Below are 27,601 nucleotides of genomic sequence, written 5' to 3'. Positions count from 1 at the left end.
AATGAACATAAGGGTGCATTTATCTTTTCAAATTAGTGTTTTTGTTTTCTTTGGAAAAACACCCAGAGGTGGAATTGCCAGATTGTATGTTAGTTCTAGTTTTAATTATTTGAGGAATCTCCACAGTGTTTTCCATAGTGGCCACACCAGTTTATATTCCCACCAACAGCACACAAGGATTCCTTTTACTCCACGTTCTCTCTAACTTTTATTATTTGTTGTCTTTTTGCTAATAGCCATGTGACAGATGTGAGGTGATATCCCATTGTGGTTTTCATTTTCATCTTCATAATAATTAGCGATATTGATCTTTTCTTCATGTGCCTGCTGGCTTTCTGTGTGTCTTCTTTGGAAAAATGTTTATTCAGATCCGTGTGCATCTTTAGATCTGCATTAAGTGCCATATATTCATATATACAGCATACATATGGGTCTTGTGTTTTATATCCACTTAGCCACTCTGTGTCTTTTGATTAGAGCATATAGTCCACTTACATTTAAAGTAATTGTTGATAGGTATGTACTTATTGCCATTTTGTTCATTGTTTTCTTCCTTTGATCTCTTAAGTTGCTCTTTGATGACTATCTTTAGTGTTATGCTTGGATGTTTTTCTCTTTTTGTGTGTGTAGCTACTACAGATTTTTGGTTTGTGGTTTCATATATATATATGTATATATGTATTATTGTTTTAAGTTGATGATCTCTTAAGTTTGGATGAATCCTAACAACCCTGCATTTTCACTCCCTCCCATCTTTAATGTTTGTGACATCACATTTTACATATAATTGTTTTGTGTGTCCCTTTAACTGTTGTGGATATAGGTGATTTTACTACTTTTCTTTTTCAGCCTTTCTACTAGCTTTATAAATGGTTAGTCCACTATCTTTACTGTACATGTGCCTTTACCAATTAAATTTTTCCTTTTATAATTTTTATATTTATAGTTGTGGTCTTTTCTGCTTAGGGAAGTCCCTTTAACATTTCTTGTAAAGCTGGTTTAGTGGTACTGAACTCTTTTAGCTTTTGTTTGTCTGTAAAACTTTTTATCTCTCCTTCAGATCTGAATGGATTCCCTGGTGGCTCAGACCATAAAGAGCCTGTCTGCAATGTGGGAGACCCATGTATCCCTGGATCAGGAAGATCCCCTGGAGAAGGAAATAGCAGTCCCCTCCAGTATTCTTGGGCTTCCCTGGTGGCTCAGAGGTTAAAGCATCTGCCTCCAATGCGGAAGACCCGGGTTTGATCCTTGGGTCGGGAAGATCCCCTGGAGAAGGAAATGGTAACCCACTCTAGTATTCTTGCCTGGAAAATCCCATGGACGGAGAAGCCTGGTAGGCTACAGTCCACGGGGTCACAAAGAGTCGGACACGACTGAGCGACTTCACCTTCACCTTCACCAGTATTCTTGCCTGAGAAATCCCATGGACAGAGAAGCCTGGCAGGCTACAGTCCATGGGGTCTCAAAGAGTCGGACACGACTTTCTTTCACAGATCTGAATGATAGCCTTGCCATGTAGAGTATTCTTGGGTTTAGGTTTTTTTCCTTTCATTATTTGGAATATATCATTCCACTCTTTGTGGCCTGCAAAATTTTCCGTAAAAGTCAGCTGAATTCCTTATGGGAATTCCCTTGCACTTGCTTTTCTCTCGTCGCTTTTAAGACTCTCCTTATCATTCATTTTCACCAATTTAATTACAATGGGTCTAGGTGGGGACCTCTTTGGGTTCATCTTGTTTGGGACTCTCTGTGCTTCCTATACCTCGATATCGTTTCCTTCCCTAGGTTAGGGAAGTTTTCAGCCACTATTTCTTCAAATATGTTCTCTGCCCCTTTGTCTTTTCCTTCTGGTACCCCTATAATGCCAATGCTGGTATGCCTGATGTAATTCTAGAGAGCTCTTAAACTATCCTCATTTCCCTAATTCCTTTTTTTCTGTTCAACTTGGGTGATTTCCTCTACTTTGTCTTACAGTTTGCTGATTCATTCCACTGTATCATCTAGTCTACTGTTGATTCCTTCCAATGAACTTTCAATTTCAGTTACTGTATTTTTCAGGCCCTGTTTGGTTCTTCTTTATATTTTCTAGCTGTTAAACTTCACTGTGTTCTTCAGTTCTTCTGAGTTTGTTGAGCATTTTTATGATCATTACCATGAGTCTTTGTCAGGCAGATTGCCTAGCTCCACTTCATTTTATTCTTCTCCTGAGGTTTTGTCTTGTTCCTGCCTTTGGAACATATTTATCTGTCTCCTCATTTTGCCTAATTTTCTGTATTTATTTCTAAAGATGAGGTAGGTTGGTTACACTTCCTGTTCTTGGAGAAGTGGGCTTATGCAGGAGACATTCAATCGGGCCCAGCGGCAAACTCCTCTCTGGTCACCAGAGCTATATTCTCTAGGATTGTCCCCTCTGTGGGCTATGTGGGCCCTTCTCTTGTGGCAGAGCTGACTACTGTGGGCACACTTGTAGGTAGGATTGGCCCCCAGTCTGGTTGGCTGCTGCCTGCTGGTGGCCTGGGTCACAGCTTGACTGGTTGCATGGTTCAAAATGTCCCAGGGCTGGTGCCAGCTGGCTGGTGGGCAAGTTGGGTCCTGGGTTGGCTGGCCATTGTGTCAGGGGGGATCCAGAAGCTGGTGCTGACCTACTAGTGGGTGGGGTCGGGCCCCAAGTTGGCTGATTTGGGGAGCCAGGGGGCCTGGGTCTTGTCCCAGCCTGATGTTGGGCAGGGCTAGGTCCTGGGATCCCTGGCTATGGGGCAGGATGGTGGTCTAAGACTGATGCCAGCCCACTGGTGGGCAGATAAGACCCTGGCACTAATAGGCTAGAAGGAGGACTTGAAAATGGCACTTTCCAGTGTCCTTATGGTAAACAAGCTCCAAAAAGTGGCTGCTATCAGTATTTGTGTCCCTGGGGAGAGTCCCAGTTGCTCTCTGCCTCTCCAGGTCATTCTCTGAGATCAGCAAGTGAATCTGACCCAGGTTCCTTTCAAATTACTGCCTCTGCACTGGGACTTGAAACATGTGAGATATTGTGCAAACTGTTAAAGAGCAGAGTCTCTGTTTTCTACAGCCCTCAGTCTCTCCTGTATGCAAGTTCTGCTGACCTTCAAAGCTGGATGTTCTGGGCACTTGTCCTGCTGGGGAAGAACCCTCAGGCTGGGGTGCCCACTGTGGGGCTTGGACCCCTCACTCCTTGGAGAGAACCTCTGCAATTGTGATTATTCTCCTGTTTGTGAGTCAGCTACCCAGGGATGTGGGTCTTGACTATACTCTGTCCCAATTCTTCTTACCCATCTCATTGTGATTCCTTTATATCTTTAGCTGTGGAAGATAATTTTTGTTAATCTTCAGGTTCTGGTGGTAGTGATGGCCTTTTTTTTTTTTTTCATTTCTGAAATCAGTAATTTGTGCCTTCATTTTTAGTTAATCTGACTAGAGGTTTATCTATTTTATTGATCTTTTCAAAGAACCAGACTTCGGTTTCATTGATTTTTCTCTTTTGTTTTCCTGGCATAACTTTCATTGATTTCTGCTTTAATTTTTTAATATTTCTTTTCTTCTGCTTACTTTGGGTTTGATTTACTCTTCTTTTTCTAGTTTCCTAAGGTGGAAGCTGAGGTTATTGATATCAGGTCTTTTTTTCTAATATATTAATTCTATGCTATAAATTTCCCTCTAAGCACTGCTTAGAATTTTTATAAATTATATTTTTATTTTCATATAATCCAAAATGTGTTTAAACTTCACTTGAGACTTCTTTGGCCTATGTGCTATTTGGAAGTATACTGTTTAATCTCTAAATATTTTGATATTTTTACAGGTATCTTTCTGCTATTGATTTTTTTAGTCTAATTCTACTATGTTCTGAGAGCATACTGATATAATTTATATTCTTATAAGTTTTGTTAAGATCTGTTTTATGACCCATGAATGTGGTCCATCTTGATGAATGTTCCATTGAGCTGGAGAAGAATGTGTATTCTGCTATTGTTGGATGAAATACTCTGCAGATGACAATTAGATCCCGTTGACTGCTGGTGTGGTTCAGTTCAACTATACCATTATTAACTTTCTGCCTGCTGGGTCTGTTTATTACTAATAGAGGGGTTTTAAACTCTCTAATTAAAATAGTGGACTTGTCTGTATCTTCTTCAGGTACTATCCATTTTCGTATCATGTATTTTGATGCTCTGTTAAATATACACATAATTTCCTTCCTCTAAAATCTGCTTTGTCTAAAACTAATATAGTTACTCCCACTTTCATCTGATTAGTGTGTTAGCATGTTATATCTTTCTCCATCTATTTACTTTTTAAAATTTGCTTATTTTTAATTGGAGGATATCTTTTAGCATCCTTTTACTTTTAATCTATATGTATCTTTACATTTAAAGTGTGTAGATAACATATAGTTGGGTCTTGTTTTTTTTATAATCCACTTGGATAGTCTGTCTTTTAATTGGTGTATATAGACCATTCACATTTAAAGTGATTATTGATACAGCTGGGTTAATACTGACAATATCTGTAATCATTTTCTATTCATTTTCCTTGATTTTTTACTTACGTGTGTGTATTCCACTCTTCCACTGCTTTCTATGGCTTTTTTTGAGCATTTACTATTATTCTATTTTCTCTCTTTCTTAGTATATTAATTATACTCATCTTTTTAATTAGTAGTAGTCATAGAGCTTACAATACACATTTACACAAATATAAATAAACTTTTAAATAACACTATACTGCTTCACAGGCACTGCAGGTACTTTGTAGTAGAATACATCCTTTATAAAATCACTGTCATTCATTTCACTTTTCCATAAACTATAATTATTCAATCAGTTCAGTTCAGTCAGTTCAGTCGCTCAGTCATGTCCGACTCTTTGCGACCCCATGAATCGCAACACGCCAGGCCTCCCTGTCCATCACAAACTCCCGGAGTTCACCCAGACTCAAGTCTATCGAGTCAGTGATGCCATCCAGCCATCTCATCCTCTGTCGTCCCCTTCTCCTCCTGCCCCCAATCCCTCCCAGCATCAGAGTCTTTTCCAATGAGTCAACTCTTCGCATGAGGTGGCCAGAGTACTGGAGTTTCAGCTTTAGCATCATTCCTTCCAAAGAAATCCCAGGGCTGATCTCCTTCAGAATGGACTGGTTGGATCTCCTTGCAGTCCAAGGGACTCTCAAGAGTCTTCTCCAACACCACAGTTCAAAAGCATCAATTCTTCGGCACTCAGCCTTCTTCACAGTCCAACTCTCACATCCATACATGACCACAGGAAAAACCATAGCCTTGGCTAGATGGACCTTTGTTGGCAAAGTAATGTCTCTGCTTTTGAATATGCTATTTAGGTTGGTCATAACTTTCCTTCCAAGGAGTAAGCATCTTTTAATTTCATGGCTGCAGTCACCATCTGCAGTGATTTTGGAGCCATAAAAAATAAAGTTTGACACTGTTTGCACTGTTTCCCTATCTATTTCCCATGAAGTGATGGGACCAGATGCCATGATTTTCATTTCCTGAATGTTGAGTTTTAAGCCAACTTTTTCACTCTCCACTTTCACTTTCATCAAGAGGATCTTTAGTTCCTCTTCACTTTCTGCCATAAGGGTGATGTCATCTGCATATCTGAGGTTATTGATATTTCTCCTGGCAATCTTGATTCCAGCTTGTGTTTCTTCCAGTCCAGCATTTCTCATGATGTACTCTGCATAGAAGTTAAATAAGCAGGGTGACAATATATAGCCTTGACGTACTCCTTTTCCTATTTGGAACCAGTCTGTTTTTCCATGTCCAGTTCTAACTGTTGCTTCCTGACCTGCATACAGGTTTCTCAAGAGGCAGGTCAGGTGGTCTGGTATTCCCATCTCTTTCAGAATTTTCCACAGTTTATTGTGATCCACACAGTCAAAGGCTTTGGCATAGTCAATAAAGCAGAAATAGATGTTTTTCTGGAACTCTCTTGCTTTTTCCATGATCCAGCGGATCATGTAATTATTCAGTACACTGTTGCTATTATTATTTTGAGCAAACTTTATTCTGTTAGGTTAATAATAAGAAAAATAAATGATTTCACTTTACCTTCCTTTATTCCTTCTTTAACACTCTTCCCTTCTTTATATAGATCTGAGTTTCTGACGTTATTTTCATTTTTCTTAAAAAATTTAACATTTCTTGTGAGGCAGGTCAATTGGTGAAAAATTCCTTCAATTTCTGTTTGTCTGAGAAAATATTTCTCATTCACTTTTGAAGCATTGTTTTGCTGGATACAGTATTGTAGTTTGCTGGATTTTTTTCTTTCAATAATTTAAGTGCGTCATTCCTCTCTCTTACTGCTTGCATGGTTTCTGAAGAGAAATCATATGCAATTCTTAACCTCATTCCTCTATATGTAATGTGTTTTTCCTTTTTCAAGATGTTCTCTTTGTCTTTGATTTTCTGCAGTTTAAATATGATATGCCTAGGTGTAAGTTTTCTCACATGTACCTGCTTTGTGTTCTCTGGGCTTCTTGGATTTTTGCTTTGGTGTTTGTCATTGCTTTTGGAAAATTCTCAGCCATTATCACTTCACTCATTAATTCTTTTTCCTTTCTTTCATCTCCTTCTGTCATTCCTATTACATACGTGTTACATTTTTTGTAATTTTCCCACAGTTCTTGAATATTCTATTGAATTTGATCACATTTTCAGTTTGGGACATTTCTCTTGGCATACTTTATTTATTTATTTATTTATCTATGGCCGTGCTAGGTCTTTGTTGCTGCATGCAGTTTTTTCTAGTTGTGACAAGCAGGGAGCTATTCTTTGTTGCAGTACTCGGGCTTCTCATTGCTGTGGCTTCTATCGCTGTAAAGCATGGGCCCTAGGGCATATGGGCTTCAGTAGCTGTGGCATATGGGCTCAGTAGCTACAGTTTCCAGGCTCTAGAACAGAGACTCAATAGTTGTGACACATTGGCTTAGTTGCTTGCTCTGCAGTGTTTTCCCAGATGCTGGAAAAAAAATCTGTGGGATTTTCCCATATCAGGGATTAAACCTGTGTCTCCTGGATCGGCAGGCAGATTCTTTGCCACTGAGCCACGAGGGAAGCCACTTGCCGTATCTTTAGATGACTTACTCTTTCTTCAATCATGTCCAGTGTGCTGATGAGTTCATCAAAAGCATTGTTCATTTTTGTTACAGTGTTTTTGATTTCTCACATTTCCTTTTGATTCTTATTTTACATCTCTCTTTACATTGCCCGTATATGCTTACATTTTGCCTCCTTTTTTCACTAGAGTTCTCAACACATTAATCTTATTTATTTTAAATTCCAAGTCTGATAATTTCAAAATATCTGCCATACCTGAGCCTGGTTCTGATGCATGATTTGTCTCTTCAGATTGATTTTTTTTTTTTTTCTGCCTTTTAGAATGCCCAGTACTTTTTTGTTGAAACTCAGACATGATGTACTGAGTAAAAGTAACTGAGGTAAATGGAGCATTAGTGTGAGGTCTTATGTTAAGCTCTCTAGGAGTTAGGCTAGTTTTACTGTTTTTTGTAGCCATGGGGTCAGAGGCTAAAATCTGCCTAGTGTCTTTCTTTATCCTCTCCATTGTTATTGGGTTTCCCTAGATTCTTCTTCTTAAACAGTGTCTAAGGCTTGCAGGTCTTTCAATCTCCTGTTATTATATAGGATCCCAATTGATGTGTAGCAAATTGTAGGGGAAGGAGAAATGTTCTATAATCATATAATTAGCTCTCAGTTTTTAGTGATCCATGTCCCTGAGTTGTGACCTTCAAAAGCACTGATTAACTTTGCTCCTGCCCACCAGTGTAGGTAAGACAGGAAAGCTAGTGGAGTTGGGCATATATTCCTTCTTCCAGGGTGGTTCCACTTCACTGTAGCCCACCAGGCTCCTCTGCCCTGGAATTCTCCAGGAAAGAATACTGGAGTGGGTTCCCATTTCCTTCTCCAGGGGATCTTCCTGACCCAGGGATCGAACCCATGTGTCTGGAATTGCAGGCAGACTCTATACTGACTGAGCCACCAGTGAAAACATTCCAGGGTGGTTAGACTCTGATAAAACCCAAATTAGTTAGTCTAAGATAAAATCATTTCCCTTGGTTTTTCCAGTAGTCATGTATGGATGTGAGAGTTGGACTATAAAGAAAGCTGAGCACCGAAGAATTGATGCTTTTGAACTGTGGTGTTGGAGAAGACTCTTGAGAGTCCTTTGGACTGCAAGGAGATCCAACCAGTCCATCCTAAAGGAGATCAGTCCTGGGTGTTCATTGGAAGGACTGATGTTGAAGCTGAAACTGCAATCCTTTGGCCACCTGATGCGAAGAGCTGACTCATTTGAAAAGACCCTGATGCTGGGAAAGATTGAGGGCAGGAGGAGAAGGGGACCAAAGAGGATGAGATGGTTGGATGGCACCACCGACTCAATGGACATGAGCTTGAGTAAACTCTGGGAGTTGGTGATGGACAGGGAGGCCTGGCGTAGTGCGGTTCACGGGGTCGCAAAGAGTCAGACACGACTGAGTGACTGAACTGAACTGAACTGAGGCCAGGCCTTAGTTAATGAGAATAAAGAACTCTAGGCTTATTTTAAATGGTTACATTTCCCCCTCCTCTACCTATAACAATTATAAGTTTTTCACCAAACCTGAGAACCTGGTGGGGATCCTAAAGGTAAAAACTCACAAAAAGGAGTTTTTCTCTCTGAAGCTAGAACATGCTCCTTCTCCAGCAATTAGTCGATTACCTGATTACCCGTTAAGTGCTCCAACCAGATCCAGCAGTGGTGATTGTATTCACCTGTCTTTCCAGTTTTCAAGGTAAAAACCACAAGGCAGTTTGCCCTGTGACCTCAATTTTCTGTGATTTTAAGAGGACTTGCTGATTTTCATGTCCTTAAGCCTTTGTTCTTGTGACAATAGGAGTGACAACTTCTAAGCTTTTTACATGTTAAGAAACTACAAGCTCTTTCTAGTCTCTCTTCTGTGCATAAAGGTATATAAAGTTTTCTATTTATATAATTAACATATAACAATATACATTTTATAAACTACTTCTAAAGTTAACACATTGTGTACATTTTTGTGCCATTAAATATTCCCCCTATACTACATGCCTAGTGACATGATTTTTCATTAACACAGTTGAAACATAATTTCTTTATCCAATCCCCTATTTGAGGGTTCAAATTGTGTCCTTTTCTTTGTTTTAAAAAAATTCCATGATAAATATCCCTGTATATAGGGGCTTCCCTGGCTGTCCAGTAGTTAAGACTCTGTGCTTCTACTGCAGGAGACAGTAGAAGATCCATGGTCAAGGAACTAAGATCCCATATGCCTCTGCTGCTGCTGCTGCTGCTGCGTCACTTTAGTCGAGTCCAACTCTGTGCGACCCCATAGACGGCAGCCTACCAGGCTCCCCCGTCCCTGGGATTCTCCAGGCAAGAACACTGGAGTGGGTTGCCATTTCCTTCTCCAATGCATGAAAGTGAAAAGTGAAAGTGAATTCGCTCAGTCGTGTCTGACTCTTAGCAACCCCATGGACTGCAGCCTATCAGGCTCCTCCATCCATGGGATTTTCCAGGCAAGAGTACTGGAGTGGGTTGCCATTGCCTTCTCCGCCATATGCCTCTAGGTGTGGCCAAAAAATAAACAAAAAATAAATATCCTTGCATATACACTAATGTATGGAATACTGGTTATTTACTAAATATAAATTCTTAGAGGTAGATTTATTGAGTCAAAGGTAATGAACGCTTTTAAATTCCCAATCTATACTGTCAAGCTGCCTTCCAGAAAAGCTGCACTAATTTACTTCCCAATTGCAGTGTGTGAAAATGTCCAACACTGGATATTTTAATTGCTTAAAACCTCGCAAATTTGGTGAGGGAAAATGGAAACAATATATATTTTTTTTATCAGTAACTTTTAATTTCTCTTTTTATGATATTATGATTATTATTGTTAATATTATTATCCTAAGCTACATTCTGGACTAAATGTAAGTGCTCAAGACCATTTATTGATTAAAAGAACTCCGAAAAATCAAAATTACTTTGTAGGCAAAAGTTATATATTTTTCACCCAAGTCTCAGGAATACAATTTTTTTGGTAAATACACAAATTAGACCTCTGCTCCACAGTGTTATAGAATGAAGTAGGAAATATTTTTAACAATCCCTGCATGTTTAACTGAAGACAGACAAATCATGAATTTCCCAAAATAAACATAAATTAGGCACCTTTTGCAAACTTCCACATACTGGTGAGAAGAGAATGACCGTTTCTCTAAAATAAATTTGATAAATTCATAATCTTTAAAACACCTAAGTTATTTGCCTTTCATATCAACAACTTACCTAGACATTTCAGAAAAATCTGAGTATACACTTAGAAGCAAATCCATGAAGGAGGCTATTTAGGTGGTATTATTAGGCTGGCATAAATTGCCTTGTATGGTTCTTCAATTGCTAATACTTGGATGGAGGTAAGCTGGAAATTACTTTGTTGATTTAAATTCACATTGCAAAGTAAGATGGAACCTGTGTATTCCATATTTGATTCTGGATTATTTTGCCAGAAATAATCAGCTCCCTCAGAGGCTGACATGAGAACTACCTACTTCAAATATGAAACTGGATGAGCTTTCATTATTAGCAATGTGATCTGCATGGTTGGGTGATTTATTCCTTTCTGGATGATAAAGAGATGGGATAATAAAAGATAAGGACCCACCCCTGAAAGACTAAGCAAGCACCAAAATAAGGCAAGCTATCAAAATGTGGGTTTCATGTGCATTTACGTATTTTAAAACTCATTTCCAAATTGCTAAGATTCTAACTTACAGGCAAGTCAATTTCCAAAGGAACGGTATACACCAATGCCACAAGGAGGGTATTCTTTATCTACAGCTGTTAAACAAGTTGCTATCACCTCTCTAAAATATCTTTAAGATAGATTTCTTTACAGAAACTCTTGAATGGATCCTTTCAATATATCTGAGCTCACCACTATTCATGACAACCACAGATGATCCAAATAACTTGTTTCAGCCAACAGATTCTGTTTGCCCCAAATTCAGCCTCTAGACAGAGTATTGTTAGACAATGTGTGAAACTGACTGATCTGAATTTGCCTGCTCCAAATTTGGCTCAAGGATAAGGAGGTAGAAGATAAAGGTAAAAAGAGGCCAAGAAACCAGGTCCTGAAGAACACTGAGCCATTTGAGCATGATGATAACAGTAATAAGAAAAATAACAACAAAATTTGTTGAACATGTCTTATAAGCTAAGGGTTTTACATCCATGAATTCAAAAATTCTTACCACAACCCTACAAGCTAGATCCCATTATTAGCCCCATTTTAGACATGAGGCACAGGGAGGTTTGGTAACTTGCCTAAGTTGACCTAAGTAGTCAAGGTATGGAGGTGGGATTCAAATCTAAGAAGGCTGGCCTCAGAACCAAGGACTGAAACCACAGTAGCATTTTGCCTGTCCTGCTACATGAGTGTAAAGTGCATGTCACCCACTTTTAGAACTTAAAAAATAAAGGGCTTCCACACATTCTTGCCTAACTTTTTCTCAAGCCACCCTTCCCACCCTACCTGGAAACACAGCTTTGCTCACCTTTTAAAGAATCAGGTGTTGTCTGTAGTGAAGACACGTCATACTCAAATGACTATAGGAAACGATACAACTGGAAGACTTCATTTTGCATTTTTTGGTATTTATCTCAAGGACAGATTATAAAGTATGAAATAGTGCCTATGCTTCCAAGAGCTATGAAATAGAGATGGGAAGAGAAGAGTAACTCAGCTAAAAGTTCTTTTTCATTCTCTTTATACACATCAGCATTTTTCTCACAATACATGGCATTTATCTCACATTACAATACTAGGTCAAGGTCTAAGTTGCTTCAGTCATGTCCAACTCTGTGCGACCCTGTGGACTATATCCCGCCAGGCTCCACTGTCCATGGGATTCTCCAGGCAAGAATACTGGAGTGGGTTGCCATGCTCTCCTCCAGGGGATCTTCCTGACCCAGGGATTGAACCTACGTCTCTTATGTCTCCTGCATTGGCAGGCGGGTTCTTTACCACTAGCGCCATACTAGTGTCTTCCCAACTATGCATCTTGAGGATGAAAACATCTTACTCAAAAACTAACTATGCATCAAAACCTGACCATAAATGCAAACATAGTGGTTTGCATCAAGTACTCTGGTCCCATTACCTCAGCAACATGGGATTTGGCTAATTATGCTCCAAAGAGAAATCCACAAATTCCCGGAAGGAGCAAATTCAGGAACTGAAGGCAGAGACAAGGAGCTAAACGGTAATATCACTGGTGCTATAAAACAACACTTCTGCAATTACTGACACTGATTTCAACTACATAGCAAAAGTAAACACTATAATTTTTTTTTAACTATAATCTTTAAGACATGTTTTACCATGGTTGTCCAAGATTGGGTGCTTAGCTGAATTACAGCTGATTTCTCCATGAGTACATGGAACAATGCTCAATTTTCAGAAACTATGATAAAGTCCATTTCAGCACATTCTTGTCAGTCTGAACTTTAAAAAACTTTCATGAGTTACACAGCAACATTGACCACACCTCAAGTTCCAGTATATTATCTTGGACAAGAAGCACAAGTGAGTTGATTTTATTGAAACAGTGATACCTCACCAACTTGAAGGAGACGCAAGTAAGCAAAGTAAACTTATCACTTGCCAGTACCTGAGCGATACCATCTGGAGACTTCAAGTGCTCAGTCTCTTAGTCATGTCCAACTCTTTGTGACTCCATGGACTGTAGCCTGCTGAGTTCCTTTGCCCATGGGATTTCCCAGGCAAGAATACTGGAGTGGGTTGCCATATTCCATCTCCAAGGGATTTTCCCAACCCAGGCATTGAACCCTTGTCTCCTGTGGCTCCTGCACTGGCAGATTCTTTACCACTGAGCCACCTGCGAAGTCCAGAGACTTCATGACTTACCACTGACTCATGGTATCTGTAGAGTAGAACTTGGTCCCAAGGGAATTTCAATGAACATTTGAGATGGACCTTCAACCTGTATCATCACAGCTATTTTTCAAATGGGTTCATGTGGCCCTAATTGAAAGTGATAATCCCTGATACTTTAAAGGCCCCTGTTAACAGAAATGATGACAAACAGTAAACAACAAAGATGTGCTTCTATGCCATCAATGTTTTCCCCAACCATTACTGTCTAGCACCGAGCACCAGGTCAAAAGTTCAATAACTTCATCACCAGTCTAAAGGCAAGAAACATTCCCATAAACAGTTTTTGATAAGAGCTATTACTGTAGACACATCATCATGTCAAGTACTACAATAATATTTATTTTATTATAACACATACAGTCAGTGGACAGGGAGAGATGAATCTTTGCTGTTCATTATATAAGAGGACAAATCAAGTAAACAAATTCTTTTTGGAGTATTTTTTAAAGGCTACTATAATGGTGAAGAAAAAATTAAAAGCATAAGTACTTCTCTTCTGACATTTATCTAACTTGAAGCAGGACAAAGGGCATGATGGAGCAGTCATTACAGGAAAAAAATGTCCTATTGCTCTGGAAATTGGGTTTCTAGAACTGAAGTCTCAGTCAGAATTCCTCAGGGCTTTAAGACGTCATTTTCAGGCTACCAAAGCCAGTGAAAGCAGAAAGTCAAGAAAAACCCAAGTCCTTCACTTTTGAGTATACAGCTTATTTCTCTTTATCTGGTAGTTAATTATCTTATTCCTACTTGTTGGATCATTTGTCCAAAATTAATTCAACTTAATATATATTGAGTGGCCTATGCACAGCCTGGGCTTCCCACTACCTGCCTTTTCTACTAGCTTTTCTACTAGCAGGTGGGCAAACTCAATGAGAAGAAAAGGTCCATATTTCAAAGAGGTTTGAGAGTTGAGCAAGGCAACATCATTGGCTAAGTTGAGAAATGAAGATTTTCCATGAAATTTCACTTCATTGTGCCCTTCTATCTCCCATTAACATGGATAACTGAGACTTGGTGGTATTCTCAAGGCCATGGGAGATACTTTTACAGAAAGGCTGCTCAACTGGTGAAACCTGATCTGAATAATTTTTCTGGCTAAAATAATCTCTTGTCATCTGGCATAGGACTTTGGGCAAAAAATTAAATCTCTTGTCTGAAAAAAACAAATTGTTCTTTCTATCAGCACCTCAGCTGCACAAATCTCTGCTAAAGGAGGTTTACTTACTATTTGGTCAAGAATTTAAGTTGTGCTCTTGAACTTTTCACAACAGAATCAACTTTGTGTGCCCCACAACTGATACCTAACTTATCCAGTTTTCACTTCAGACAACATAGGCTAAATCTCCACTACAGGTGCACTTTAGAGAATCCATGATGAATCAGTGCTTCATTTAAAAAATTTTTAATAGGAGGATAATTGCTTTACAATGCTGTGTTGATTTCTGCCATTCACCAGTGTGAATCAGCCATAAATATACATACGTCCCCTCCTCTTGAGCCCCCCTCCCACCCCTCTAAGTCGTCACAGAGCACTGGGTTGAGCTCCCCATGTTATACAGCAACTTCCACCTAGTTGGCTTATTCATATATGGTAATGTATATATTTCAACAGTATTTTATCAGTGCATTCCATGCTCTCCTTCCCCTGCTCTGTCCACAAGTATGCTCTCTAAGTCTGCATCTCTATTCCTGCCCTGCAGATAGGTTAATCAGTATTATTTTATAGATTCTATACATATGCATTAATATATGATATTTCTTTTTCTCTTTCTGACTTACTTCACTCTGTGTAACAGGCTCTAGGTTCATCCACCTCACTAGAACTGACTCAAGCTTGCTCCTTTTTATGTCTGAGTAATATTCCATTGTACATATGTACCACAACTTCTTTATCCATTCATCTGTCAATGTACATCTAGGTTGATTCCATGTCCTGGCAATTGTAAATAGTGCTGCAATGAACACTGGGGTACATGTGTCTTTTTGAATTATGGCTCATGCAGCTCAATATCAGAAAAACAAACAACTCAATCAAAAAATGAGCAGAAGACCTAAACACATACTTCTCCAAAGAGGACACCCAGATAGCCAATAAACACATGGAAAAATGCTTAACACTGCTCATTAGTAGAGAAATGCAAATCAAAACTACAGTGATATATCATCTCACTCCAATCAGAATGGGCATCATAAAAAAAAAATCTATAAACAATAAATGCTGCAGAGGATGTGGAGGAAAGGGAGCCCCCCTGTACTGTTAGTGGTAATGTAAACTGGCACAGCCACTATGGAGAACAGTATAGAGATTCTTTTCAAAACACTAGAAATAAACTACCATATGACCCAGTAATCCCACTACTGGGCACATACCCTGCCTGAGTGCTTCATTTTTATAAAATAATATATATGTGTTGTTGTTGTCATTTAGCTGCTAAGTCATGTCCAACTCTTTTGTGACCCCCATAGACTGTAGCCCACCAGGCTCCTCTATCCATGGGATTTCCCAGACAAGAATACTGGAGTGGGTTGCTATTTCTTTTCCAGGGGATCTTCCCAACCCAGGGATCGAACTTGGGTCTCTGGCATTGCAGGCAGATTCTTTACCATCTGAGCCACCATGGAGGCTCACATATGTGTGTGTGTGTGTGTGTAGCTGCAAAAAAAAAAAAAAAGACTCTAAGTCTATATACCAATTAACCATGATTAACATAAATGTTGAGATTACCAATGACTTTTGTTTCTCTAATACTTTTATTTTCTTCTGAATGTTGAAAAATGACATCTATTTTTAAATAGAAAAAAATCACGTTGATGTAAACTTTGCTTAGGGCATCTGATAATTGACAATGCAGTCTACTAGACATATTAAACAACCATATGTATAACATTTCCGCGTTCTAGCCTTCGATTAGCTTATATCATTCAAAGGTAAACTATCTGGACTACATTAACTTAGCACTTATAAAAAAACTTATATTGAGCTATAATTTAATGTTTGCCCTATTCCTTTACAGAGGGTTAATAGAGAAATGCCAAATATGATTCTTCTTTCTTCTATGAAACCAAGATTATTTTGTACCACCCAAAATGTACTTTCTGCAAACATCCCATCATGAATACCATTTGAATAAGTGGGAGGTAGATGAAATTGTACCTTTCTCTTGCCAACCAATGGAAAGCTTCTCTTTTTATCTTTTCAGGAAGCATACACCAACTTAGAAACGTGAATCCTGTAATGTATCAACCTTTGTGCATGCTCAGTCACTCAATTGTATCTGACTCTCTGAGACCCCATAAACTACAGCCCACCAGGCCCCTCTGTCGATGGAATTTTCCAGCCAAGAACACTGGAGTGGGTTGCCATTTCCTTCTCCAGGGGATCTTCCTGACCCAGGGATGGAACCCACATCTCTTGTATCTCCTGCATTGCAGGTGGATTTTTTACCACTGAGCCACCTGGGAAGCCTCATGATACCAAATCAGGTGTTAAAAATATCTACCCTTTCTACTTTGGTCAGATGGCCTCTATTTTTGGCTTCAGCTTTTAAAAAGTTATCTTGCAAGTATTCTTTCATATATGCTGTGATGCACTGGGCTTAGTCACTCAGTGGTGTCCGACTCTTTGTGACCCCATGGACTGTAGCCTGCCAGGTGCCTTTGTCCATGGGGATTCTCCTGGCAAGAATGCTGGAGTAGGTTCCCATGCCCTCCTCCAGGGGATCTTCCCAACCCAGGGATTGATCCCAGGTCTCTCACACTGCAGGTGGATTCTTTACCATCTGAGTCACCAGGGAAGCCCAAGAATACTGTAGTGGGTAGCCTATCACTTCCCCAGGGGATCTTCCCAACCCAGGAATTGAACCAGGGTCTCCTGCATTGCAGGTGGATTCCTTACCAGCTGATCTACCAGGGAATCCCATTCTTTCATATATAACCTATATCTACTCTTTGGGGAAGTAGCACGCTATAAATCTTAAATGAGTAAAACGCTTTTTGCAAAGACCTTGTGACAATGATAAAAGTCCAGGTGTGCTCCAAATACTAAAGACAGAGCCTTGGTTTCCCTGATGTCTCAGACAGTAACGAATGTGCCTGCAATTCAGGAGACAGGTTCAATCCCTGGGTCGGGAAGATCCCCTGGAGGAGGAAATGGCAACCCATTCCAGTATTCTTGCCTGGAGAATCCCATGGACAGAAGAGCCTTGCAGACTACAGTCTATGGGGTCCAAAGAGTTGGACGTGACTGAGGGACTAACACTTCCACTTTCATTTTTCTGGTTTCCCTTGCCCTCCCCGCTGCACAACCCCTTATTCTCCCATCCTTTAGTTTGCTGTCCAGAAGGGAAGAATTCCTCTCAGAGAGTAGAGAATCTTTAGTTCAGAGAGAGCGTGAATGACTCAACCAACACCACACAGTGAGCAATAGAACTGACCAGAAGCCAGGTCTCCTGACTTAGAGCACAGTTCACTCTCCATTCGACTATGAGGGCATTCCAATCCTTCTGATAAGTCAGGGAAATCTAAGAAGCATGCACATAAAGGCACATATTTTTAGCCTCCCTCACACATTTCCTTTGGCTTAGCTTATTTAGGTTCCAGAATAACTTTAGTCCTAGACTCTATCTTTTAACTCCCAAATAGTATACTGCCTGTCTTTGGAATTCTGATTACAAAGTTCTTTATTCATCTACTCAGATCATCTCACATGTTAAGTGGCTGCCATGTGCAAAGCTGTGCATGCCATGCTAAGTCACTTCAGTTGTGTCCGACTCTTTGGGACCCCATGGACTGTAGCCTGTCAGGATCCTCTGTCCATGGGATTCGCCAGGGTAGAATACAGGAGTAGGTTGCTATTTCCTTCTCCACATGTGCAAAGCACTGGGCTTCTATTCAAGGGAAGGCACTGGCTTCCTCAAAGAACTGCTAGACACAAACTGGTGTTGTGAACACAACAGCGGATCTGGAGACCTGGGTTTTCATTCTGGTGCTGCCCTGGATTTGCTGTCTGGCTTTGTACAAAGTCACTTGGCCTCACTCAGGTTCAAGTTTCTCATTTGAAAATTAAGGTGATAATATCATTGGGCCTGTAAGAGAGTTACTCTAATTGCTGTGTGTGCGTATGTTAGTCACTCAGTCGTGTCTGACTCTGCAACCCCATGGATTGTATCCTGCCAGGCTCCCCTGTCCATGGAATCTCCAAGCAAGAATACTGGAGTGGGTTGACATTCCCTTCTCCAGGGGATCCTTCTGACCTGAGGATCAAACCCGGGTCTCCTGCACTAGAGGCAGATTCTTTACTGTCTGAGCCATCAGGGAAGCTACCATTCATTAAAAACTGTGTGCCAGCCACTGTCACACAGCCCTCTGTGTGCACAATATGATCGAGTCTTTAGATGACCATGTTTACAATCAATACACTATTATTTCCCCTACTGTACTGATAAGAGCACTAAAGCTGGAGAGATTAAGCAACATTCCCAAAGTAAGTAAGGAGGATCTGGGGTTTGGATCAAAGTGGACTCCAGAGTTTCCATAGCCAACACCACTGGTCCCTCCCAACATAACAAATAATTAAGAATATACCTTGAAAGGCATTAAGCTAATTTTAAAGCATTCTCATTTACTCTACTTCTACCTATCTGAACTTCTAAGACGTGAATACATCTATTCTTCTGCTCATTTCTTTGTCTTGTCAAATAATCACCTCGAATGTCCAAGTGATAACCTGGAGGTGAAGGACTCAAGCCCTTGACTTTCACAATAAAGAGGCTCTGGGTAGGCTCCATAAGACCATGCTTCCTGTGTCTCAAAATTTCACTATCTTCTTCCTTCTCTGCAATCTTTTGGGGACTCATCCTTCCTGGGAAGTTCAGAGGCCCATTTTCAGCCAAATACAAATGTTAGAAGCTTTTCTCCAAAGGAGAAAAATGAGTGAGAATCTAGTCCCTTGGAAGATCCAGCTAACCCATCTTATAAAGCAGGCACAGAAGCCATGAAATACACCAACCATTTCTCTCCCAAGGACTTTTGCCAGCCTTGGCACAGGCTGGTTCATTTGAAATATATAATTAAATATTCTTAACAACTCAATTATTCTACCTCACTTTGATCAATAGTTCATTACCTAAGTCAGATGTGCCAAAAGAGGCAAACTCTTCAGCTCATTTTGTCCTACATTTGCATGAATATTATGCACTGAATATTATGCTTCTTTGAACTTCAAAAGAACTTCCTGGCCTCTTTTGACTACAACTTTAACAATTGAGCATAATGGAATTATAGAAAGACACTTTCCCAGCTAAAGATCTCCATCCTCGCTGCTTTTGGACAGGAACAAACTTTTATATAAGCCATAAATGGCTCATTCATTCACTATGATGGCACTGTCCATATTTCCCGGGTTCCTGAGCAGGTTTTCCCTCCTGTGAGAGCAAGGTAACTCTGGCTAATTAGCTACTAGCAAGCGGCAGCACCCACTTCTACTTTTCCTTGTGCAAACAGCTTTCTGCTTTGAAAGCATTTCCTCCAGACCTCCTCAGATTCTACACCAGTTGAGTGAGTGTCTTTGACCATAATAGCATCACCCCTCATTCCATCCTGATGCCTAAAATGCGAGAGCAAACAGGCTACCGAGCATCTGCCTTGACCAACATGCTTATACTCAAACCAGCCCATGAGTGAGAAAAAACCTTGGCTTCCTTGGGTACAACAGTATCAGGCAGCAAGGAGCGACATGAAACTTTATGATCCTTACACATTTCTTGAAGTTTTTTCTGTTATTTTTTCCCCTCATTTTGCTTCTTCCATTCCTATACCTACTCTTCTCTAGAACTCAACAGCACAATATGGGAATCCTGATTTCCTCTTACTTCAAAGGACTTTTTCCTGTTGTCAAAGTAATATTGCCAATTGTGAAATCTTTGGAATAAACAGAAGTATAAAGATGAAAAAAATAACAGTCATGAAACTACTACCCAGAGATAAAAAATTAGTTCCCTCTTGCACACCATGTGTGTGCGTGCATGCTCAGTCGTGTCTGACTCTTTGTGTCCCCATCGACTGTAGTCTGCCAGGCTGGCTCCTCTGTCCATGGGGTTTTCCAGGCAAGAATACTGGAGTGGGGCTGCCATGCCCTTCTCCAGGGGACATTCCTGACCCAGGGATTGGACCTTTTTCTCCTTCATTGGCAGGTGGATTCTCTACCACCGAGCCACCTGGGAAGCCTCACTGTGCACCAAGCATGAATATAAAGTTCAGGTAGAAGAGAGAACTATGGGTAAAACCCCAAACTATAGAAGCAGTAGAAAAAATATAAGAATATGGAGTAGGAAAGACCTTCTTAGGAATAAGAAGAAATCCACAAGCCATAAAGGAAATGAGTGACAGATCTGACTACACAAAAATTTAAAACTTCTATATGGGAAAATATGGCTTATACAAAGTTTGAGTGAAATGGCAGACTGGGAAAACAATACGTGAAATACAAAAGGTTAATAACAACATTTGAAATAACAAAATGTTAATAAATAAGCTTTTGCAAATCAATAAGACAAGCAACCCAACTGAAAAATAGCCAATTCACTGGAGAAATACAATTGAATTAAAAGTAATTGAAAATACACTCCAGTAACAGGAAACTCTCACAGCACAACTGAAATAGGATTTCCTCTAGTAAACTGGCCCATGAATACAGCCATTAAGAATACTTTTAGTGAAGGAATTAGAAATGGACATGCATACATATATGGTGGAAGTGTAAACTGATACTTTTTTTGGAAGGACAATTTGACAGTTTTTGCCAAGATTAAAACTGAGCATACACTTTGACCTGACAATTACTCACAAACACTTGCTTAAGTGCTTTCAGGCATTCACTAATGCCTTACTTATAGTAATAACAAAACTGGAAACAATCTAAATATCTACAAAGAGGGACTATCTAAACAATCCATGGCACACTCATATAACCGGGTACTATGTAGGCATTAGAATGAACATGGTACTGTTACACTGAAATGTTCTGACATGGAAGGATGTCCTGGACACACTGCTGAATAAAGCAAGTTATAAGGAAAAAAAAATTTACATATATATAATATCCAATTTTTGTAAAAGAAAAAATCCCTATAGATATGTATGTTTTGATAACACAGAGAGAAAACAGCATGGAAGACACAGAAAACTATTACTATTATTAATAGTAACAGTCATCCCTGAGGTGCGGGAATGGGAGTTGAGAGAAACAGGTTCTTTATGAAGTTCAGATACTTTCACATCATTTTGTTCAGTGAGTAGTATTCATTTCACAATTTAAGAAATTTCAAAATAAGCTAATATAACCATTTTCCAGGGCTATCATTTGCAATAAGGAGTGTTTGGTAGCATGAGAATGCATTACAAGGATCATTTATGCAACCGTTTCCTAGTGTTTCTAATGTCTTGTAGAGCTGCAATATAAATTTCGGTGCATGCAGTGTATGTGTGTGTGCAGTGTATGGGTGTGTGAGTGTGTATGTGTGCCGAGGCAACATACCTAAGGCATAGACTTTTAGAGTCTCCTTTTAGTGGAGATAACTTTGCACATATCTTTGAGACAGTTAGCTTGGGTCAGGCCCCAAAGAATGATGCTGAGGGCTCATTTAGGGAATGACGATGACCTAAGCCTCATTATCTGACTATAAGCTGGAAACACTAGCCCAGAACTGGTCCCTTAGGCCATCTGTTACATAATCATTTTGACACCAATTGAATATCCAAAGGGCTTGGGACAGACTCACAGGCAGTAGGAAATGTTAGAGAGTGATAGTTTGGGGTCTGTCAATCAGTTTTCAATCACATTTTTTCTTTGGTTTGTCAATTAAGCTCTAATTGTCTATTTCTATGGACAATATTACTCAATTCTTCATTAATATGGAAGGCTTCCCAGAGAAGATTGTCTCCTAAGAGTTGCAAGCTTCCCCATGCTGCCACAAGGCCATAAGGGAAGTTTCTCCCTAAGAAACAAAGGAGTTTTAAGTCCAGCTGCTTGTGAGCTTAGCTGAGAATGGACTGGACTTTTCTCTCACATCCACTTAAATCAAGGCAAACTTCTGGAAGACGAGGGTTCTGAGGTGGATTACGTATTCAAGCAGAAGAAGGTCGGCTGAGGACTACAAGAGAAGAGGCTGATTTAAGCTCTCTTGCTCCTACTGTGCCCTGCTCAAACTTCCTTTTTTGTGTCTCAATCATACGAGATTACAATGGATCACTCATGTTTAAAAGCCTAATCAAAAGCCCCATTTCTTCCAGGAAGGAGACTCACTTTACTATGAAAACCATAGTGAAGCAGAAAGACAGGTAACAGTGGAACAGATTCGGCACTGTTCTCCCTAACAGAGAGCCTCATGCCCAATATATTTAACTTAAGCTGATAAAGGGGATACGTGTTGAAGTGATGGGCTTCAGATGCTGTTTCAGTTCCTACCAGGCATACTTACACACTTCCTTCTCATGAATAAGTTCAGTGGAGCAGAGAATGCCCCGTCTTGGACCAGTTCCACATTGTGCTTCTTTTGATGCAGCCAAAAAGGGGAACTAGAGAGAGGGCTTTTCCTTCAAATGCAGAGCCAGGGTCCACCTTGGAGGTGGCTGCGAATGGCCCAAAGATGGTGAGGCTCACAGTGGGCGAAGGCAGGCAGACAGCTCCTAACAAGGGCAGAGATGTCAATGGTTACTCATAAGTCTCCCAAATGTGGCCGCAAGGAGGGTTAATTACCCCCCTTTCCTGCCACTCGGCTTTCTCCAATGTGTCAGCCCATGACACGGATCGCTGATTTTCTAGAAATATTCCCTGGCTTTGCAGGGACGTTCCGTTCAACAAATGGCATCCAATTTGCTCATGGTCCCTGGAATCTCAATTTCCTCAAAGGATTTTTCATCTCAATCCAGCTCGTGTGAAGGTTTTTTCCTTCTTCATTTTTCAGCAGAAGAGAATAGGCAGAGCCTGCTTTACTTTTTTTTTTTTTTCTTTTTCTTTTCTGTGTTATTCTTTTTCATAAAGTGAAATCCTTTGCTGAAGAGTCTGAAATTTGGGAAAAAATCCAGCTCATCTGCCAGATATTTCTAGAATTATGTAAAATGGAATGAAATTTGTACAGTTCAGAATAGGAAATGGAAAATAACTAATGTGTCATGTGTTCTATGAGATGAAAACTATATGATAATCAGAAAAAGAGCCCCAAATTCATTGGCCTGATTCAAAGCTCTCCTTTTATCAACTCACACATAAACCAGTAACATTCACTTTCTTAGATTCGTGGCAGGGCCACATTTGGGCTAACTCGCAATCTCTTCAGATTATAAGCACCTTCTCAAAGAAATGACAAGAAAATATCTTGTTTTGTTTTTTTTTTAAATTCAAGACACTTATGTTTTACTTGCTCTGTTCTGCTTCCTTCTAGGAAAAGAAAGAACAGCAACAAGGAAAAGATGTATCTCATGCCTCCCATGCAGCCCATCTTCCACTTTTTTCTCATTCCAGCCAGTGCAAAAGGCAACTTGAAACTTTCAGGGCCCCGTGTACTCAAGCTGCTGGGAAGAAAGCAGACAAAAAGACTTAGAACAGATCTACTGGAACTGATGGAGACCTCTTATCTCAGGCTTCTAACCTACTAGGGGGCGGGAAGGGCTGGGGGAATTTACATGTGTAATAAGCACTGTTTTCCTGCAAAGAAAGAAAAGGCCTCTCCTGCCTTACAAAGACTGTGGAGGAAAATGTAAGTGGACTAACATACATTCCTATCCAACGCTAAGGCTAAATCCTTACAGGCAAGTCATAGGAAAGAAAAAATAAACTTTGAAATCCTCATTTCTAAGGGAATTAAAGATGATTTCTCAAGAGATTTTCTTTGGGAGAAAAGGGAAACTGGGGTTTGCAAAACGGCCATTTTGGCAAACAAGATAAAAATAATAGGCAGTGACCCAAACAATTTTTGAAACGAAAGTCAACTGATCTTAGCTTCAAGACTATCATTATTTTTAATCCTTCAGGGATGGGGCAAGCATTGATCAGTGTTTCGCCTGTGTCTCTTATGAGATCTATAAGGATTTTCAGTTTGGTTACTTATGTTGGAAAAGACAGATGTGATTAGCAAATGGATGTGATGTAAGCACCTGAATGGTTCAGACATACTCCTCTCACATGAAGTCCCCTGTGAAATGGAAATTTTAAATGGACCATTTAAGGAATATTGGGCAAACTTAAGTAGGTAATATGTTCACATTGCATCACCACGCAAAAGACCACCCCAAAAGCACCTATCATTCCTAAAAATAGGAGAACTGCATTTCCAGTCTCAGGAGTGGAAAGCTTTTTGAGGCTTAGAACACAGAAGGTTTGCTATAGATTATATCCAGCCACAGGTCATTTCCATCGACTTTAGAGCTGGCAAAACTCTTCCAAAGGGGGATTTGAAAATATTTAAATAACTCAAGAAACACCATATTTCAGTCTGGGATTAACACTGGATGGGAAGTGAGTTCAACAATCTTTTCAGCAGGTCCAACCTAAATATTGAGTATAGAGAGCTGGATGGAATACAAGATGATCATTCTGGAGAACTGAATTGTCTTTGGGCCACGATGTGAATGCCACCACTCTTACTTTAAATATTATGAAGTTGGCCAGATAATTTAAAATCCATGGTTTCAAATTAAGAGTATGTAACCAAAGCAGAACTGGTCATAGAGAATAATTTATGGTATCAGCCAGGATTTGCAGGACCAGTTTGCCACTCTACCTCCTTCCTGCTCCTTAAAGGACAACTAAATTTTCCTGGGACATGTTCATAGCCTTCAAAAGACCTGGGTTCTGATGACCATATCCCTTCTGGGAGTTTCTGCCCTCCTTCAATCACTCAGAATGTCCAGCTCTGTCCTCTTAGAGTTACCAGGTTCCCTTGAAGCAAATCATTTCCATGAACAGCTTTAACACAGCGACTCACCCCAGTGAGGTTCTTCCCGAGCCTTCTTTAATAAGCTTATCCCCCAAGTCTCCAAAGGAGAAAGATTTTTTTTAAACCACTGAAATTCAATTTATCATAATCACATATGGCTCTCAGGGGGGATTTCTGAAGCCATGGTTTTCTGGTCTCCCCATGCAAGAACCAACTGGATTGTTTTTCTTGTACAATGGTTGGGTGATTTGGTGAACAGTAGCATTGCCTCATAACTCAAGCTGGCAAGAAAACGGCTCTTAGGTTTTGGTTTTTGTTTTCTCTTTTTTTTTTTTTTTTTGCTTTTCTTGGGTCTCAACTAATGGTATGAGCAAAGAGAAAAGTTGGTGACTAGAGAGCAATTAATCTCTTTTGGCATTCCTGTCATCCCTGTGGCCTCCCTGGCTGGGCTGAAGAACATCAGAAAATGAATCTCTTTATAAATAATCACTTTTGCTTTACAAGATCCTGAAGTCCTGCCTTTATGTTCTGTATGGAGCTATAAACCTAGAAGAGTTTCCCTCCCCAGGTCTCTGTTAAATTTCTCTTTATCCCTTTAACTTTTTCTTTTGGGGGGAGGAGAACAGTTCAAGACATTTTGTTGGGGCTGCAGCAATAAACACGAGTGAGCATTGCTCAGCAAACATGCCGACTCTTACACTTGCAAAGAGCCAAACTGTCCTTAATTTTTCAAATTATACTTTGACCCAGTTAACTGGAGTTATTTCGGCATTAACTCTCTGTTTGCTTCACACAGGCCGTTGTGCCATTGAACTTGCACTGGCTCTTTTACAGGTTACTTAGAAATGTAGCCATTGACATATCTGGGGGAAAGCCAGGCTCCAACAAGAAAACAACAAAGAAAACAAAAATTCTGAGACCAACGCTGCCGAGGTGGGGAGGGTGAGTGGGCTTTACAGGAGTCTAAGAAACACGTAAGATCCTAAAGAAATGTACCCATTAAGGTGCCTTCGTAAAACAAGCATTCACCAAGTTCATTTGCAACAAGGGAGGGGATCAAGGGCTCCTTGCCTGGCTGTGACTACAAGGGATCTGGGCGGCCAAGTGTCAAGGCTCTGTCCGTTCTCAGAAGAGGTCTCCTGGGTAGAATAGAATCAGAGACATTCCCAAAGGAAGGCTAAAGGATGGGCAGGTCAGCCAGCTCTTCATGCCCCACAGTGTTCCTTTAATCCTTCCTAGAGGCTTCACTACCCTTGTAATCTTACATGCACTATTGTCTGTGGGACAGCCCCCAGGGTAACAATTCTCTTTTGGACAAACAGTAAGAGGACACTGGAGTCGCAGGCCAGAGTCCATCAGCTAAAATCCTCTCCCCAATCTACCACCCAACAAGAAAAGCTCCATTCACTGGCGGTGGGCTGGCTCTGAAAAATGGCAGCTTCAAGGCCAGGGTGTCTCTGGTCTGAGTTGAGATGCCTTCGTCGCTATGAGGGACAAACAACGACTGGAGTTTGGTTTGCAAAACACCATGCTATCTATCATTTCCTTTTGATTCCCCACAACAACTCCACCTTCAAAATGGGCATCCTGGAGCCCAGAGAACTCAACTGCCCATTCTCATAAAGTTAGTGGCAGGGCCGACAGGAACTAGAAGGCAGGCTTTCCAGGCCCTGAGTTCTGGCAATACTGCATTGCACCCTGAGCTTAGCGGGTCCAACTCTGACCCCAGTGGTCCGGGCCAGAAAATGAGGCAGATGTCCACAAGGAGGACAGAGGCGCCTCCAGCCCCGTCTGCTGTTTCCTTAACTTGAGTACCTCGGAACCACCTACTGGTCCAGGGCACTTCAGCAAGCAAGCAAAAAAGACTCGGGACACAGGCGATCACTAAGGGGACTGCAGAACCTGTTAGATGGCTACCCAAGGGGCCTCCCCGCAGCTCCAGAGCCTGGAACTAAGCAGGCCAAGCGGGAGTGGCGAGTTCGAATCCGGAGGGAGCCGACCCCCCCCCCCCATCCACCCACCTACCTTGGTGCAGCGCCCTGGGCCCCACCTCCAGCCGGGCCGCGGGCAGCTGGAACAGGGAGCCGGCTGGGGTGGCAGGTTCGGGGAACTTTGTGGTGCCGTGGGGGAAGACGGCCCACCTGCGCAAACGCTGGAAAGGAAGAGTGGGAAAGCAGGCGCCAGGCACCTCTCACTGACCTGGCCACCGGCCTCCTCCGTGGTCCACGCGTGCAGGCGCTCCGAGCTCTCCGGGGCGCTCCTCCGAGGTCTGGGATTCGCAGGTTGTGGCGAGAGCTAGAGTGCGTGCGAGGGGGGAGGGGGGACTCGAAAGTGGGTGGGAGGAAAAACATCACCGCCCTCACACCACGAGGGAGCAGCGGTTCGCTTGGCTCCCGGGGGCAGAGCCAAGGCGCAGGTGCGGCGGCCCGGGGCCACCTGCCCGCCCGCCGCCCGCTCCCCAGTTGGCCAGCGAGGCCGGCGGCTCGGCGCGGGCGGGAAGTCCGTGACCACGCAGCAGCTGCAAGCCCGCACCCCCTCGCCTCCCGGACACCGCCGCTTTCTCCCCTATCCCCCGACCCGAAAGTTAAGAAATCGGGAGAAAGTGTGAGGCTCAGCCGGCGACTTTCCCATCACGC

At 41.1% G+C, this 27,601-nt stretch overlaps 1 long non-coding RNA gene across 1 annotated transcript; it reads right to left on the bottom strand.

The window, feature by feature from the left end:
- On the bottom strand, positions 1-27,588 carry LOC139182097 (uncharacterized). The gene is made up of 2 exons (XR_011565675.1): positions 27,165-27,588; positions 1-23,598 (listed from the first exon to the last, which is right to left on the bottom strand). It is a non-coding gene; the product is annotated as an uncharacterized lncRNA (long non-coding RNA).
- Between the last annotated feature and the right edge of the window lie 13 nt (positions 27,589-27,601).

Source organism: Bos indicus, unplaced genomic scaffold (assembly GCF_029378745.1).
Source record: "Bos indicus isolate NIAB-ARS_2022 breed Sahiwal x Tharparkar unplaced genomic scaffold, NIAB-ARS_B.indTharparkar_mat_pri_1.0 scaffold_84, whole genome shotgun sequence".
Taxonomy (NCBI): Eukaryota; Metazoa; Chordata; class Mammalia; order Artiodactyla; family Bovidae; genus Bos; species Bos indicus.
This window is presented reverse-complemented; position numbering and strand designations above follow the sequence as displayed.